The sequence below is a fragment of the Dendropsophus ebraccatus genome, chromosome 7, assembly GCF_027789765.1.
Source record: "Dendropsophus ebraccatus isolate aDenEbr1 chromosome 7, aDenEbr1.pat, whole genome shotgun sequence".
NCBI classification, from domain to species: domain Eukaryota; kingdom Metazoa; phylum Chordata; class Amphibia; order Anura; family Hylidae; genus Dendropsophus; species Dendropsophus ebraccatus.
Window position 1 is genome coordinate 120,640,454 of NC_091460.1, and position 15,749 is coordinate 120,656,202.

Sequence of the window (15,749 nt, forward strand, 5' to 3'; positions counted from 1 at the left end):
TGGTTGCATACATGGACTCAAATAGGAGAGCACAGTGAAGGCATAGTTTTGTGTCATTGTAGGTGTAGAGGTGTCCTAAGTTGGAAATATTGAAACCTAGACTACACCAAGCTTAGGTGAGGATCTGGAGAGGGGACATCAGATAGAGGCCTAAGACCATCAGCTTTTATAAGTTTAAAAAAGGTCAAACCTGAGTAGCGTGGAATACCTAAGAAAGAAGATGCTGAAGAGGAGGTTCTTACTGTGTGCCATAATAGATTGGGCCACTGGAGACAGGGAAATGAGGCCAAAAAAAGAATTCCTAGGAAGCCAGATGATAGACGTAGGGTCTTCTTAAGCCAATAGGGTGTCAGGGTGACCCAAAACTTATGTTCTCTTTGTTGAAAACAGTCAAGGAGATATAATAGCTGATATAAAAATAATTGAAATCTGGCAAGGCTAGTCCACTTTCAAGTTTGTTTCTAATTAGAGTGCTATGTGGACACTTATTGGACCATACACAACAAGAGAAAATAGTTATTAACGCAGACAAGTATGCTTTGAAGAGAGTTGCAGGGAATGTCTTAAAGAGATAACAGAAGCATAGAAGCACATTAATTTTCAAAATGTTTATTCTTCTAATCCACAAGAACCCCCCCCCCCCCCCCCCAATGTTGCTAGGTCTAATTTTATTGGAAAGCGGGTATAAATATGCTTAATTCCAGTTTTTATTCCACATTTATTTTTATAGTTAATAAATAAGAGAAAGTGTTCATAGTAGAAATAAGAGAGGGAACTAAGGTCTGAGAGGAGATCAGAAATAAGTTGTTTGCAAATTCTGAGCAGGCATGGCTATGATGTTCAGAACTCTAATAGCACGATTTTGGCAGAATGAATCATCCATGCATAACTCATAAAATGCAGGAGGAGACCGGGAGCGTGAACAGGCAATGTTTGAAAAGTTCAGGGAAAGGGCTGCATTTTGTAAATTTGTATAACTTTCTGACATCAGTTCATTAAAAATAGAAATGTTTGGTGTATCCCTTTAAATAAACGCAAAGATTTTAGCCGCACATAAACTATGCAGAGTTTTTCCTCTGGTTTCCTTCCCTATATATCACTTAATACATTGCAAAATGTGTTTCAGAATGTTTTGTATAAACAGTAACGATTTTCTTATTTTTATTTTAATCCATTTCTTGAAATGACATTTTGGTTAATAAAACACACTGGGAGTGCCAAGCTTTTGTCAAATGAGTAGTTTATGCTGCTTACAGTAAATGCCAGGTACTGTGCATCAAGCTGCTATCCTCGCAGGATATAAAAGTAAATGATGAAACCCATTAGCTATCTTGGTTCTACAACAAATATAAATACAGCTTAACAAAAACTCTACAGACTTTTCCTCTTGACATAACTAAGCTTGCTAATAATCTTCTTTTAATTGTAATGAATTTAGCACTTTAAAATATTAACATTCCTCGTTAGCACTTTAAATAATAACATTCCTCGTGTCCTTAGGCCTTGTCTGTGGGGTTCCCCGGTCTGCACAGCTGCAGCTCTCAGTTTCAGTGCAGGGCTGTCCCATCTCAGCCAATGATTGGCTGAGCAGCCTGTCAGTTCAGAGACCGGACCAAAAGTGAGAGCTGCAGCTGCGTTGACAGGTAAATCTTAAAGACAGGGTTAGAGGGCACCAAGGGAACTTGGACAGGTATGTAATAATATGTCGTAGCAATGTGCGGCCGGTCGCCGATGACTTTTGAACTTGCCAGAAGACAACAATCAGCTGATGATTGACTCTATAACTGATTGTTGTCTTTATTACACTGAGCAATATTGGCCTGATGTAATCGATTTTAACTCGAGTTGTTTTCAATAAAGAATATCTGTTTGCTAGGCAATCAACTTTTAACAAGGCTGTAGACAAATTAATAAATTTTACTATATGTGTAAAAATCAGTGATAGCTGGAAACCGCCGCAACCTTTAGCACCGGAACCGCACTCCAGTGCTAAGAGTTAACCATATAGATACAGCGGTCAGCACGACCGCAGCATTTAAAGGGCTTCTGACAAAGAATTATCCCTCTACAGAGGAAGAATACTCTGTCCGGTGTCCATCAGGGCTCTGCAAAGTGATCGCAGAGGTTGCGAAAGGGTTAGAAGGCAAACATTATTTATTTATTTATTTATTTTTCACTTCAATAACTGGTAAAAAGAGAAAAGAAAGCATAAAAAATTGTCTTTTCAATTTACTTCTTAAAGGAATATGTGTTTGACATGAACACATATATCCCATGCTGAAGTCAAATTAAATCTTTGAGGACACTGTCTAAAAAAATTGAAGAACTGCAGAACGTTCCATGGCTAATTGTAAAATGATGTATAAAAAGTCAATGCTTGACAAGTTGTTTTATCCCTTCTGATGGTGTTGCTTGAAATTCTTAATTATGTATAAAGCTTTCTAAGACTCGCTTTCAATTAGGTACATTTCCATTTCAAGAATAATCCCCATAGCATTTTTTTTTTCAAAAATTCCATTTAGTTTAACACTATTACATTTTATATTTTATTCATGTAAAATATATTTGTTTTCAATGATTGACACATTTGTTTAACTAAACATACAAGTCGCTGATTTACTTCTAACTACAGCTTGGATCTTTACTTGGTAGCTTTATGATGGTGAAAGGATAAATATAATGTGTATACTGTACTTACCATGGCCACTTTTTTTTTTTTTTTCAAACCAATCTATTTGTAAAGGCTAAAACTGTAATTGCATTCAAATAGTAATTGCATGTTCTGAAACATAAATGTACGAATACTGAATAAAGTACTTAAGTTGTGAATCAAGAAATACTTATACACACACACACACACACACACACACACACACTTAGCCTTATGCCTGTCTGTGATTTGGCTGGGGTGAGTCAACTCCATTGACAAGTTTTATGAAAAGGCCAGTTAAAGGGATAATCTGGTGTAAGAAAAAGTTTCATATATAGCAGCGGTTATACAGAAAATAAAAAACAGTCTATGCTCACCTCAATGTGTCCTCCTGCAGTGTCTCTGGGTCCCCGACTGACTGCAGCTGCCGCCACATCCGAGACAGACTTGTCTTTGCAGTGATAGCTCACTCAGCCAATCATTGACCATGGCGCTGTCCTGTGCCAGTCAGGGATTGGCTGAGCTGGCTATCACTACAGAAGCGAGTTTGTAATTTTAAACTTAAACTGACAGACATCATTTTTTTCTTTTCAAAAATGGAGAGGAAAGAACAAAGTGTGAACATAGACTGCTTCACTGAGCTCTGTGCTGTACTTTAGTGATTGATCCATCCCACTGCTGTAGGGGAATGGATGAAATCCCATGGGAGAGTTAATGGAACTTCTGAAGAAGGGCATCAATCGCTAAAGTACAGCGCAGAGCTAAGTGAAGCAGTCATTACAGCTGCAGCATAGAAGACATCGCTGGCTGTCGGCTGTTATGTGTGCTGCTCTGTAATTCTCTGGATCGGTGATCGGACAGCAGGGGGTAGATAAGATCTAATGGGGGAGCTGCTGGAATGTCTAAAAACAGGTATCAATCACTTAAGTGCAGCGCAGCACTCACTGAAGCAGGGCATTGGGTGCATGGAAGATCACATCACTGCTTCAGTGTGCGCTTCGCTGAATGTAATCTTATGAATTGCTTCCACACTGAACTACCGTTAATATTCAATTATTGTTTACACTTAATTAGTGTGTATTCCATTCAATTAACCCTTTGAGGACTAGGCCCAAAATGACCCAGTGGACCGCGCAAATTTTGATTTTAGTGTTTTCGTTTTTTCCCTCCTCCCCTTCTAAGAGCTCTAGCACTTTCAGTTTTCTATCTACAAGCCATGTAAGTGCTTGTTTTTTACAGGAATAGTTGTACTGTGTAATGGCGTCTTTCATTCTACCATAACATGTATGATGGAATCCCAAATATATTACTTATGAAGATATAAATTGGTGAAATCGTAAAAAAGAATGCAATATGGTAACGTTTGGGGGGGGTTCCTGTGTCTACCTAATGCACTATATGGTAAAAACGACATGATACAATTATTCTATAGGTCAGCCCGAACACAACCATATGCAGGTTTGCGCAGATTCTCTAATGTTCTATATTTTTTAAAAATATTTTAAATATATTTTCAAAAAAATTTTGGCAATTAATTATAAATAAAATGGGACAATTGTGACGCTTATAACAGTTTTATTTTTTCACCTATGAGGCTGTATGTGGTGTCATTTTTTCCGCCATGATCTCTAGTTTTTATTAATACCATATTTGTGAAGATCGGACGTTTTGATCACTTTTTATTATTTTTTTTTAATATATAATGTAACATTAAATCCGTAATCCGCACACTTTTCCCCCTATTTTTGTGTACGCCGTTTACCGTTCGCAATGACGCTTGTAATATTTTAATAGATTGGACAATTATGCATGCTACGGTATAGTATATGTTTATTTGTTTATTTATTTTTATATGTTTTATTTATATAATGGGAAAGGGGGGTGATTTCAACTTTTATTGGGGGAGGGGTTTTGGGATAGTGTGTTAGTGTTTTTAACTTTTTTTTTTTACACGTTTGAAGTCCCTTTGGGGGACTTGTACATACACTACTTGGATTTTTACACTGATGATTGCTATGCCATAGGCATAGCATTGATCAGTGTTATCGGCGATCTGCTCATTGAGGTTGCCTGTGCAGGCTTAGTGCAGCAGATCACCGATCGCACCTCAGGGAGGCAGGTAAGAGACCTCCGGCGGTCCGTTTTAACAATCGGGACCCCTGCAGTCACACTGCGGGAGTCCCGATCGGTAAGTGACAGGGGACTCCCCCTGTCACTTACACTTAAACGCCGCGGTCGCGGCGTTTAAGGGGTTAATGAAGTGCGGCAGCGCGATCGCTGCAGCGTGTCATTACTAGTGAGGTCCCGGCTGCTGATTGCAGCCGGCCCCCACCTGCTATGAAGTGCGCTCCGCTCTAGAGCATGCTTCATAGTGGGAGAACCACCCAGGACGTATAGTTACGCCCTAGGTTGTCTGGAGACAGACTTCCATGGCGTAACTGTACGCCCTGGGTCGTCTAAGGGTTAAGTCATACTGTCCACAAACATTAATCTATATCAGACAGGTTACATCTCAATTTTTGTTCTTACCCATGCACACAATGTATAAACTGATGAACTTATCTGCACTGGCGGCAAAATAATGATTGTGTCAATTATTTCCGAAGGTCTTTTGAAAACAGCAGACATAATTTTTTCTTTTTTTTACCCCCCTTTCTCCTTTACTATTAAATTCAATGGACTTTTCAATTAAAGACACATCTAAAGGCCAATTAGTAACCCCAAACTAGAATAATGTATCAGCAGCTGTTATTGTACTGACGGGCAGCCAATCCTCAAAATAACGGACGTCATTTTGGACCCAAAATAACAGATGTCATTTTAAAAATTATGAACAGACAAGAAAAATTGTTGTGAGAACATAGCCTAGAAGTATTACCCAATAGAAGCACTTATATTTGATTAAACGCACATTTTTGTAAAATTTGAGGCAAGATAATATGTTACGTACAACTTACATATTTTATAGAGCTCTCATACACCTAAATGCATAAATGTGACTATTTTGTTATCTAGTTGCCTTTATTTTTTTTATGTCTGCAACTGAAATACATATTAAATAGGTTATATTGTCCCACTTAACTAAACGCCTAAGAAAGTCAATGTGATTTAGAGACGTCGGCTATAAAGAATAAAAGGTTAAAAGACAGCAGCAGAACTGTTGGGAGTTAATAAATATTTGATAGAATATCAAAAATAAAGTTTTATTTTTACAACCTAAATTCTTATCTCCATAATACAAATGCATAAAAGGTCAAATCAATTTAAAGTTTTGAATCAATTTGAAGTTTTAAAGTAAATGTTGGATACAAATATTTAGTCTTTAAACTGTCTCTATGTTGCCATGTGAATCAATAAGAGATATGTTGTGTGAAATGACAGTAATTTGACTTTATTGAATTTTTTCTCTAATTCTTGGTAGGCTACTTTTTCACTTGAGAAAAATGATAGTTATAAAGTGTCTTTACTTGCAAAAGGTAAAAAGAAATGTAAACCTGAATAAAAAAAAAAAAAATCTAACTTGAGGACATAACTCTATAAAAAACATATAATTGATTTTTGAACCCCCTCCAACTTTAATCCACAATAGTGTAGTAGACAAGTGTAATAAAGGGGTACTCTAGAGACCAAACAAAAATGCATTGCATTAAATACATTGCTTTATCACAGTTATATAACTTTGTAATATTACTTTATTTTTAAAAATTGTATACATTTTTTAAAAACATGTGAATTTTCTTTTGGTGGCAGCAGTAAGGGGCAATGCGGTCCCTTTGCTGCCACCACCAGTTCCTGGCACAAACTGCTGGGCTCTAATCCTGTGCTCTGTTTTAGTGATGCCAAACAGCACCATTGCTATGCAGAGCAGGGTTTGGCCCCTCCATGTACTTTATATTTTTATATACAGTAGGTGGGGGGAGGGCAGTGACTGCTCAATACGATCGTTGTATCTAGCAGCCAATTGTGTACTGTATAAAAGAATTTACTGTACACAGAGGGAACAAACCCTGCTGTGTTTAGTGATAGCAGTGTTTGGCAGCTCTAGAACGGACCAAGGGATCGGGAACTGCATCACTTAGAGCCCTGCACAATTGTTAGAGTCCTGGCATAAATGATGGTGGCAGCAGAGGGGTTGTATAACCCCTTACTGCTACTACTAAATGGAAGTAGATATGTTTATTTAATAAAAATCGATCTTTTTATAAAGTTATATTACAAAGTAATATAAATTTATTAAAGCCATGTAATTTTTTTTTTCTTAGTCTCCGGAGTACCCCTTCAATAAAAAAAAAAGGCATAACAATACCTTATAATATATGTTAAAGATCTGCGAATCACTCTTCTTGGCACAAGTAGGATAGCAAAGCAGTACAAGTAGCAGAGTGTGGGATCATGTAGAGATCCAAGAATAGAAAGGCATACAACTCAGCAATACAGGTGTTTCACCAATAAAATATCCATGCTTTTTGGTTTTATAAGCATATGGATGCGCCATCTATCAATACTGCCTGAGGCATTCTTGACTAATGTGCTTTCAAGTTGTAACAACCTAGAAGAGACCATAGTAAGTTAAAGATTTTGAAACTTGAGGCCATTGTTACTTGAGTGACCATTGTACCGTAGAGATGTAGTACAGACAGTCATTTATCATTTTACTCTTTATTTTATGAACTTGTACTGTATTAAAATGAGTTCAGTGAAACTAAAGTTCTATAGAGAAAAATAAAAACTTATTAAAAATTACTTCATTGCTCCCTGCCATTGCCATTACGATGCTTACCAGGTACTCACTAATGTCAACTTCCCACTCCTGGCTCATTACACAGAATGGCCACTGTTTGTGAAGTTCACACCAGCCGGTACAGCACTACCGGCCGGGTAAACTTCACTTCTTTTGATTTGTAATACGGGTGCTTTCAGGTTTGCCAAATCACCATAGCAGACAATGTAAAACAAGGAATCCTTGCCACAGTGTATACACTCTAGTCGGGATTCCATAGGACACAATGTTATATTAATTTTCAATAAATAGAGTTGCAATGCTCGTTATTTATTGAAAATATTCATTGTGTGAACTTAGCCTTTCAAGGCAAAAAATGAGGGGGAAACAAGTGGCGACCTGTCAGGTCAGCGCTCACTTCCCCATTGTTCCCTGTTTGCTGCCTGTGCTATGACACGCACGGACAGGGAGTATCGGGAGGGACTGCGGTAAGTCGCGGGGGGCGGGGCCACCTGGACAATCCTTTGATCGGTCAGGCTTCCCATTGAAGTCAGTGGTGGTCTGCCGAGGTGCAACAGACTGTTGCTAACATGATCATGATTTTTCAACATATTGAAAGACTACAATCAGCTGACATCATGCAAGTTGGCTGATTGTGGTCTTTTGACATGTCCTATTACACCAAGTGACTATTGGCCTTATCTATGGGCCTTATCTCTTTCCTCTCTTTCATAACCAGTCTGCTCCTTTAATACACAATGCCCTTAACCATATTACCATTCTCAAAAACGATTGCCCTTTCATAATGATGATGAAACCAAGACAGACAAATAGATATTGAAAGGCATATGAGCCTATGAGGGATGAGCTAACTAAGTTTGCCGTTTTCCTGCTCTCATGACAGTGATAAATAATACACTGGAAAGTTGTTTGGGTTCTGCAACAATGAAGCCATGTTTCATCTACTCAAAGGTGTATCATTTATAATATGCAGAATAAGAAACTGCTGAATTCTCAAAAGCGGCTCGCTAATTAAAGCTCAGGGAGCTGGAAAGATTTGGGGTTTTATCTTTCAGGTGCATTCATCTGAACAGCTTTTATTTCAGTCCGCTTAATATTTGCTTTCTACCATTTCTTAGATACTAAATAGTTTTGCTAATTTTGAATCCTGTTGCAGTTAATACGTAGAATATCTCACTGGGGCTATTTCTGCTGAGATCACTCTTCTCCGCTAATATCTTCTTGATTGGACAATTTTGATTGCCTTAGACTCTAGTTTTCACCGCGTTAAGAACTTATCATTACATCGATACCTCATGGCATCAATGTCAAACATGTATAGAAGCTTAGCATGTTCTTAAATGCATCAACTTAAAATTGTCATGGAATAAGATTCTATATTTTATTATGTGGTAGGGTATAGCGCTATATTATATTTATCTAGAATACAATATTTGTTTACCTATGATCAGGAAATATTTTGAATTACTTATCATTGGGAATATTTATTTATTTATTATTTTTAATAACTGGGCAACGTCAGGCTCTGTTCATCTTTGCCTTATATTCCCTTCCACTAGAGATCTGTGTATTTGGCAGCAAGAGTACCACTAGTATCAAGGAGTCCAACAACATCCAAGTGGAGTAATCTTCCAAACTTTATTGAAGGATCAAGAATACAGCACGAAGTTGTGGCTCACATTGAGCCTTTTTCAAATATATCATATACACTCAAAAAGGCTCAATGTGAGCCGACACGTCGTACTGTATTCTTGATCCTCCAATAAAGTTTAGAAGATTACTCCACTTGGATGTTGTTGGACTCTTTTCTAATGATGAGCCAACATGTGCGTAAATGTTCTTACGTTGGTCCAAACATGACGCTAATTGTTCGTGTTCGCCGATCACAAACAATTTGTTTGATGATCGGAATGGTTATAACGATCATTTCCAAACAAATAAGAACTTGCGAATGTACGCAACTGTGTAATTTACGCTTTATACCTGATAATCTGTACACATAGACCCATTTGTGGACCAAAACATACGCTTTTACTGTATGTTAGTTATTTGTTTGTGAACCGATCATGATCATTTTTTTCGGGATCCGAAACGAACATCGGGATATTTGCTCATCATTACTCCTTGCTACTAGATATCCTGTCCACTCGGGATTGTGGACCAACCAGCATGCATCTGCTATTTATCTGCTACATTGGGACTCTCTGGTGCTGTTGGACTCTCTTCTTCTGGTTCTGTTTTACTTTCTTCTTCTTTCAGCAAGAGTACCACTATCTACAACATTGGTCTTCTTGTCATTGATAGCTAAAAATGGCAAAAAATGTCTGACCTATGTCTGTTGGCAAATAAATATTTTATAAATGTCATAATCCTAGTGTCAACAGATATATGTCTTACTATGTGTTCATTCAAATAGATATAGGTTATGTTTACACACTGTATTTCAATATTATTACTTTCTCTGTAACAAGTGACAGCGCGCATTTAAGGGTTTGTTCACACTGCATTTGTAGTGTACATTGGAGGTATGCCCCTGGAGGGTTCTCTAGATTACATATTTGATGGATGACATTAACTGATGCCAGTGTATAGACATACTGTGGAAAACATTGCTCATAGCACATGGTATACATTATTTGCAAGATGCCTCTGGCTAGAATAGTCTAGTTGACTGCACAATTCTCTCCAGCAGAAAAAAGCAGTCTGACATACTGTAGGTAAAAAGTGTACTTTTTTGGCCTTCATCAGGTCATTGAAAGCCTATGTATACTTTACATTTTAACATATATGCTAGGATTTCTTTTTATAAAAATACACTGTTAACGCACTGAACACACCCAAATGTCAATTTTCCCTTCATCCTCCCTCTAATTACAGAACTTCATATTCCCTTTTATAGATCTTTTTGCCATATTTATAAACCAATTTTTCCTTTTTCTTATACCTCTCAAGATTTGTGTGGCATTTATTGTGCCCTTTATCTAGTTTTAGGCTAGGTTCCTACTAAGTACTGATACTAATGTTGAAAAATGGACGTAACTAATAAACATGAACATTAACCCCTTCCCCCAATATGACGTCCAGGGACGTCATGAAAAGCAGTGGCAGAACGCATCATGACGTCCCTGGACGTCATGGTTTCCCTGCCTCCCCCCTCTGTCTCTATCTAAGATCGAGCAGCAGGAGGAGGCTGTGCCACATAGCATCATCCTGCTGCCTCTGCCCGGAGGGGAGCCACACTCCCCCCGGGCAGTTAACCCCATAAACACCACGGTCAATGCGACCGCAGTGTCTATGGGGAGTTTCCGTGTCCTCCCGCCGATCGGGCGGCGGGGGGAGGCTGCAGAACGTTGCCTCCCCCCACCGCCACTACATTTATGTCCCCCGGCCCCCTCCCCTCGTCCTCTGATACCGGAAGATCGCCGCTATTACCGTTATAGCGCCTTACATCTCCCCCCACCGTGAATCCACGGTGGGGGGAGATGAAAATGTATCCCCCAGACCCCAGATCAGCCCCCTAGTAGGGTGATAACTAACCTGCTCCCCTCGCCGGGCGGCCATCGCATCCAAGATGGCCGCCCCCATCCCTGCGAACAAAAGATGTTTGTTCGCAGGGATGGAAATGAATAAATGATCAAAGCCCCATGCTCTCCGCCACCGGAGGTAGCGGAGAGCATGGGGCATTGATCGGGGACCACCCCCCCCGTGGGGTCCCGGAGCAGGCGATCGTCGGTATATATTATATACCGCTGATCGCCTGTTCCCAGTGCAAAGAAGCACTTTTTGTCCCCTGTCACCATAAATCATTGGTGACAGGGGATAAAAAGTGATACAGTGTCGCCCCCACCCCCCCAGTCACCCCCGTCCCCCAGTCACCCCCCTTCCCCATATAGATTACCTGATCCAGGGAGGTTCATCCTCCTCGGCGTCCAGGCTGATTCTGAAGTGCGCATGCGCTCCAGAATCAGTTATCTCGGAAAATTTTAAGTGACAGAGACCAATTTGGTCTCTGTCACTGAACTATGATTACTGTGATAGAAAATATCACAGTAATCATAGTAATATAGGGAAAATGAATGTATAAAGTACAAAAAGTGAAAAACATACAAAAAAATAAAACACACACTTTTTATTATAGTAATAATTGCAGTTTACTCCCAGATTACCCCTAACCCCCCCCCAGATTACCCGTAACCACCGCAGGTTGCCCATATCCGCCCCAGGTTGCCCGTAACCACCGCAGGTTGCCCATATCCGCCCCAGGTTGCCCGTAATCACGCCAGATTGCACGTAATCACCGCACGTTGCCCATAACCACCGCACGTTACCCATAACCACCGCACGTTGCCTATAACCACCACACATTACCCATAACCACCGCACGTTACCCATAACCACCGCACGTTGCCCATAACCACCGCACGTTGCCCATAACCACCGCACGTTGCCCATAAGCACCGCACGTTGCCTATAACCACCGCACATTGCCCATAACCACCGCACATTGCCTGTAACCACCACATGTTGACCGTAACCACCCCGAATTGCCAGTGACCCCCTCCAGATGGTCTGTAATCAGCCCCGATTGCCTGTAACCCCCCAGATTGCATGTGACCACCGCACGTTGCCTCTGACCACCGCACATTACCTCTGACCACCGCACATTGCCTCTGACCACCGCACGTTGCCTCTGACCACCGCACGTTGCCTCTGACCACCGCACGTTGCCTGTAACCACCGCACGTTGCCTCTAACTCACACACGTTGCCAGTCACCCCCTCCAGATTGCCCGTAATCACACCAGATTGCCGTAACCACCCAAAATTACATGTACCCACCCCTGATTACCTATAAGCACTTCAGTTTATCCGTAACCACCCCAGATTTTCTGTAACCACCCCATGTTGCCCGTAACCACCGCAGATTGTCTGTAACCACCCCATATTGCCCGTAACCACCGCAGATTGTCTGTAACCCCCCCAGGTTGCCCCTAATCACACGTAATTTCCCCCAGATTGTCTCTGACCACCGCACGTTGCCCCCGACCACCGCACGTTGCCCCCGACCATCACACGTTGCCCCCGACCACCGCACGTTGCCTCCGCCCACCCCAAATTGCCAGTGACCCTCTCCAGATTGCCCATAACCACGCCAGATTGCCTGTAACCACCCCAAATTACAGGTACCCATCCCAGATTACCTAAAAGCACTTCAGTTTATCCGTAACCACCCCACGTTTCCCGTTACCACCCCACGTTGCCCGTAACCACCCCAGATGGTCTGTAACCAACCCAGGTTGCCCGTAACCACCCCAGGTTGCCCATAACCACCCCAGGTTGCCCGTGACCACCCCACATTACCTGTAATCTCATTTTTTTATTGTATTTCAGTAAGTGCGCTATTCTAATAACTATTACTAGCTGCGGTTTTGCTCCAGCAAATTGGCGCTCCCTTATTTCTGAGCCCTGCTGTGTGCCCATACAGTGGTTTAAGCCCACGTATGGGGTACCGTTTTACTCAGAAGAAGCTGTGTTACAGATTTTGGGGTACGTTTTTTCTCCTATTCCTCGTGAAATTGAGAAATTTTAAACTAAACGAACATATTATTGGAAAAATTCGAGTTTTTCATTTTTACTGTCTTATTTTGAATACTTTCCTCTAATACCTGTGGGGTCAAACTGCTCACTGCACCCAAAAATGAGTTCTCTGAGGGGTGTACTTTTCTAAATGGGGTGACTTTTGGGGAAGTTTATTCTGCTGACACTACAGGGGCACTGCAAACGCACCTGGCGCTCAGAAACTTCTTCAGAAAAATCTGCACTGAAAATGCTAATTGGCGCTCTTTTCCTTCTGAGCCCGGCTGGGTGCCCATACAGTGGTTTATGCCCACATATGGGGTAACATTCTACTCAGAAGAACCTGCATTATAGATTTTGGTATGCAGCTTCTCCCCTGTTCCTAGTGAAATTGAGAAATTTCAAACTAAACAAACATATTATTGGAAAAATTCGAGTTTTTAAATTTTACTCTTATTTTAAATACTTTCCTCTAATACCTGTGGGGTCAAAATGGTCACCACACCCCAAGATGAATTCTTTGAGGGGTGCACTTTCCAAAATGGGGTGACTTTTGGGGGGGTTCTCTTCTGCGGACACTACAGGGGCGCTGCAAACGCACCTGGCGCTCAGAAACTTCTTCAGCAAAATCTGCATTAAAAAAGCTAATTGGCGCTCCTTTCCTTCTTAGCCCGGCTGTGTGCCCATACAGTGGTTTATGCCCACATATGGGGTACACTTGTATTCAGGAGAACCTGCGTTACAGATTTTGGCATGCTTTTTTTCTCATGTTCCTTTTGAAAATGAGAAACTTTAATCTAAACGTATATATTATTTGAAAATTTTCATTTTCTATTTTTTTACGGCCTAATTGTGAATACTTTCCTCCAGCCCCTGTAGGGTTAAAATGCTCATTATAACCCTAGATTAATTCTTTAAGGTGTCTATTTTCCTAAATGGGGTCACTTATGGGGGTTTTCAGGATACCAGACTTCTAAATCCATTTAAAAAAAGAACTGGTCCCTTAAAAAATCAGTTTTGGAAACTTTCACAAAATGTGATAATTTGCTAATAAATTTCTAAGCCCCATAACACCCTAAAAAAGTAAAATATGTTTCCCACATTATGCCAGAATAAAGAGGACATATTGGTAATGTGATTTAGTAACTAATTTATGTGCTATGACTTCCTTTTTTAGAAGCAGAGAATTTCAGAAGTTCATAAAATGCAAAATTTCCTAATTTTTCATGATATTTTAATGTTTTTCACAAAAAACACACAAAGTAGTGACCAAATTTTGCCACTAATATAAAGTGCCATATGTGATGAAAAAACAATCTCAGAATCGCTAGCATACATTAAAGCATCACTGAGCTATAAGAGCATAAAGTGAGACAGGTCAGATTTTGAAAAATGAGCCTGGTCATTAAGGACAAAACAGGCTGCGGAGGCAAGGGGTTAAATTCCATCCGTTGTTTCACAACATCAGCCATTGTTAGCTCTTATCAGTACATAGTGGAAACATGGTCGTATCCAGGATATTTTTTGTATACCAATGGAGCAAAATTGTACAAATACTATGATATCTCTTACTATCTCCATCTTTTTGCTACTATATCCTCAATTTCTATTTTCCAATACCGGGGAACTTAAATGAAACATTTCACGGTTATTTTCAAATATCAAGCTACAGTTAACAGAAAAAAACATAAACATGCTTTATTAGACTTTTCATGTATTCCCCCTTCATGGCCTTTTAGTGGTAATACTGCAATCACATTTCATAAAAAAAAAAAAAAAACAGTATAAGTCTATGTTCACACAATGATTTACAATGGCCATTATTTATTACTCAAAACCACAGCCATTATTTTGAATATCAAGTAACTATTGTTGTTTAACATACCGTTATTACATTACTTCAGTTCAGGTTGATGATGGCCTTTTTGGGTATGGCTAGTTTTAAAAGATCCATTTAACTAAAAAGACATAGAAAAAATTTAATATGTTAATAATGTAAAATAATGTCCACTATCCGCCCAATAACAGTTGCAAATTAATGACACGAACATTAATTTGACGCCTGGTGCAAACAGGGGATGTTATTTTATACTTTGTGTAAACCAATGGGCGTTGTTTCCATAGACGTTAATGGAAATCATTGAAAACTGAAAATAACGGCAGTTATTTTAAATGAAAATGAAGGTCGTTATTTTACAGCGTGTGAACATAGCCTAACTGTCACTTATAAAACTACAGTATATAACTGTCACTTAAGGTGGCTTATCGGGATGGGCTATCTTGAGTTTGTACATGAGTAGAGATGATCGAACAGCGCAAAATCTTAGGTTCTATCGAACTCGATAGAACCTAAGATTTTCCGCTGTTCTATCATCTCTATACATGAGGAGCATCACTATTTTTGGACACTCTATCAATTCATTGTATATAGCATTTTTTGTCTTTCTACCCACCCTGAAAACTCAATCTCAATCTGCTTTATGTTTAGCTAGATGGGAATACAGACTAACCTGTAAGCTAGCTTCTATACCCAATATAAACACTAACAATAGAATCCTGCAATCTTAGCTCGCTGTAGCAAATTTTAGGAATTTTCCATACCAGTCCTAAACAGTCCATCCTGTGAATCCAGTGTTTTCTTTGGGCAGAAAAAGTGCAAATTCTGTCTCTTTTTCATACCATGCCCCTTCCCCCTTCCATAGACCTATATGGGCAGTATCGTCTTAACTGAGCTTCTCCTGAAGACTGCTTTCCCTTAATGATGAACATATACATATGAATC

General features: G+C 39.8%; 1 protein-coding gene across 1 annotated transcript in view; it reads left to right on the forward strand.

The window, feature by feature from the left end:
* GRID2 (glutamate ionotropic receptor delta type subunit 2) overlaps window positions 1–15,749 on the forward strand; it is a 797,500-nt gene that overhangs the window by 78,771 nt on the left and 702,980 nt on the right. The gene's annotated exons all lie outside the window — the stretch shown is intronic.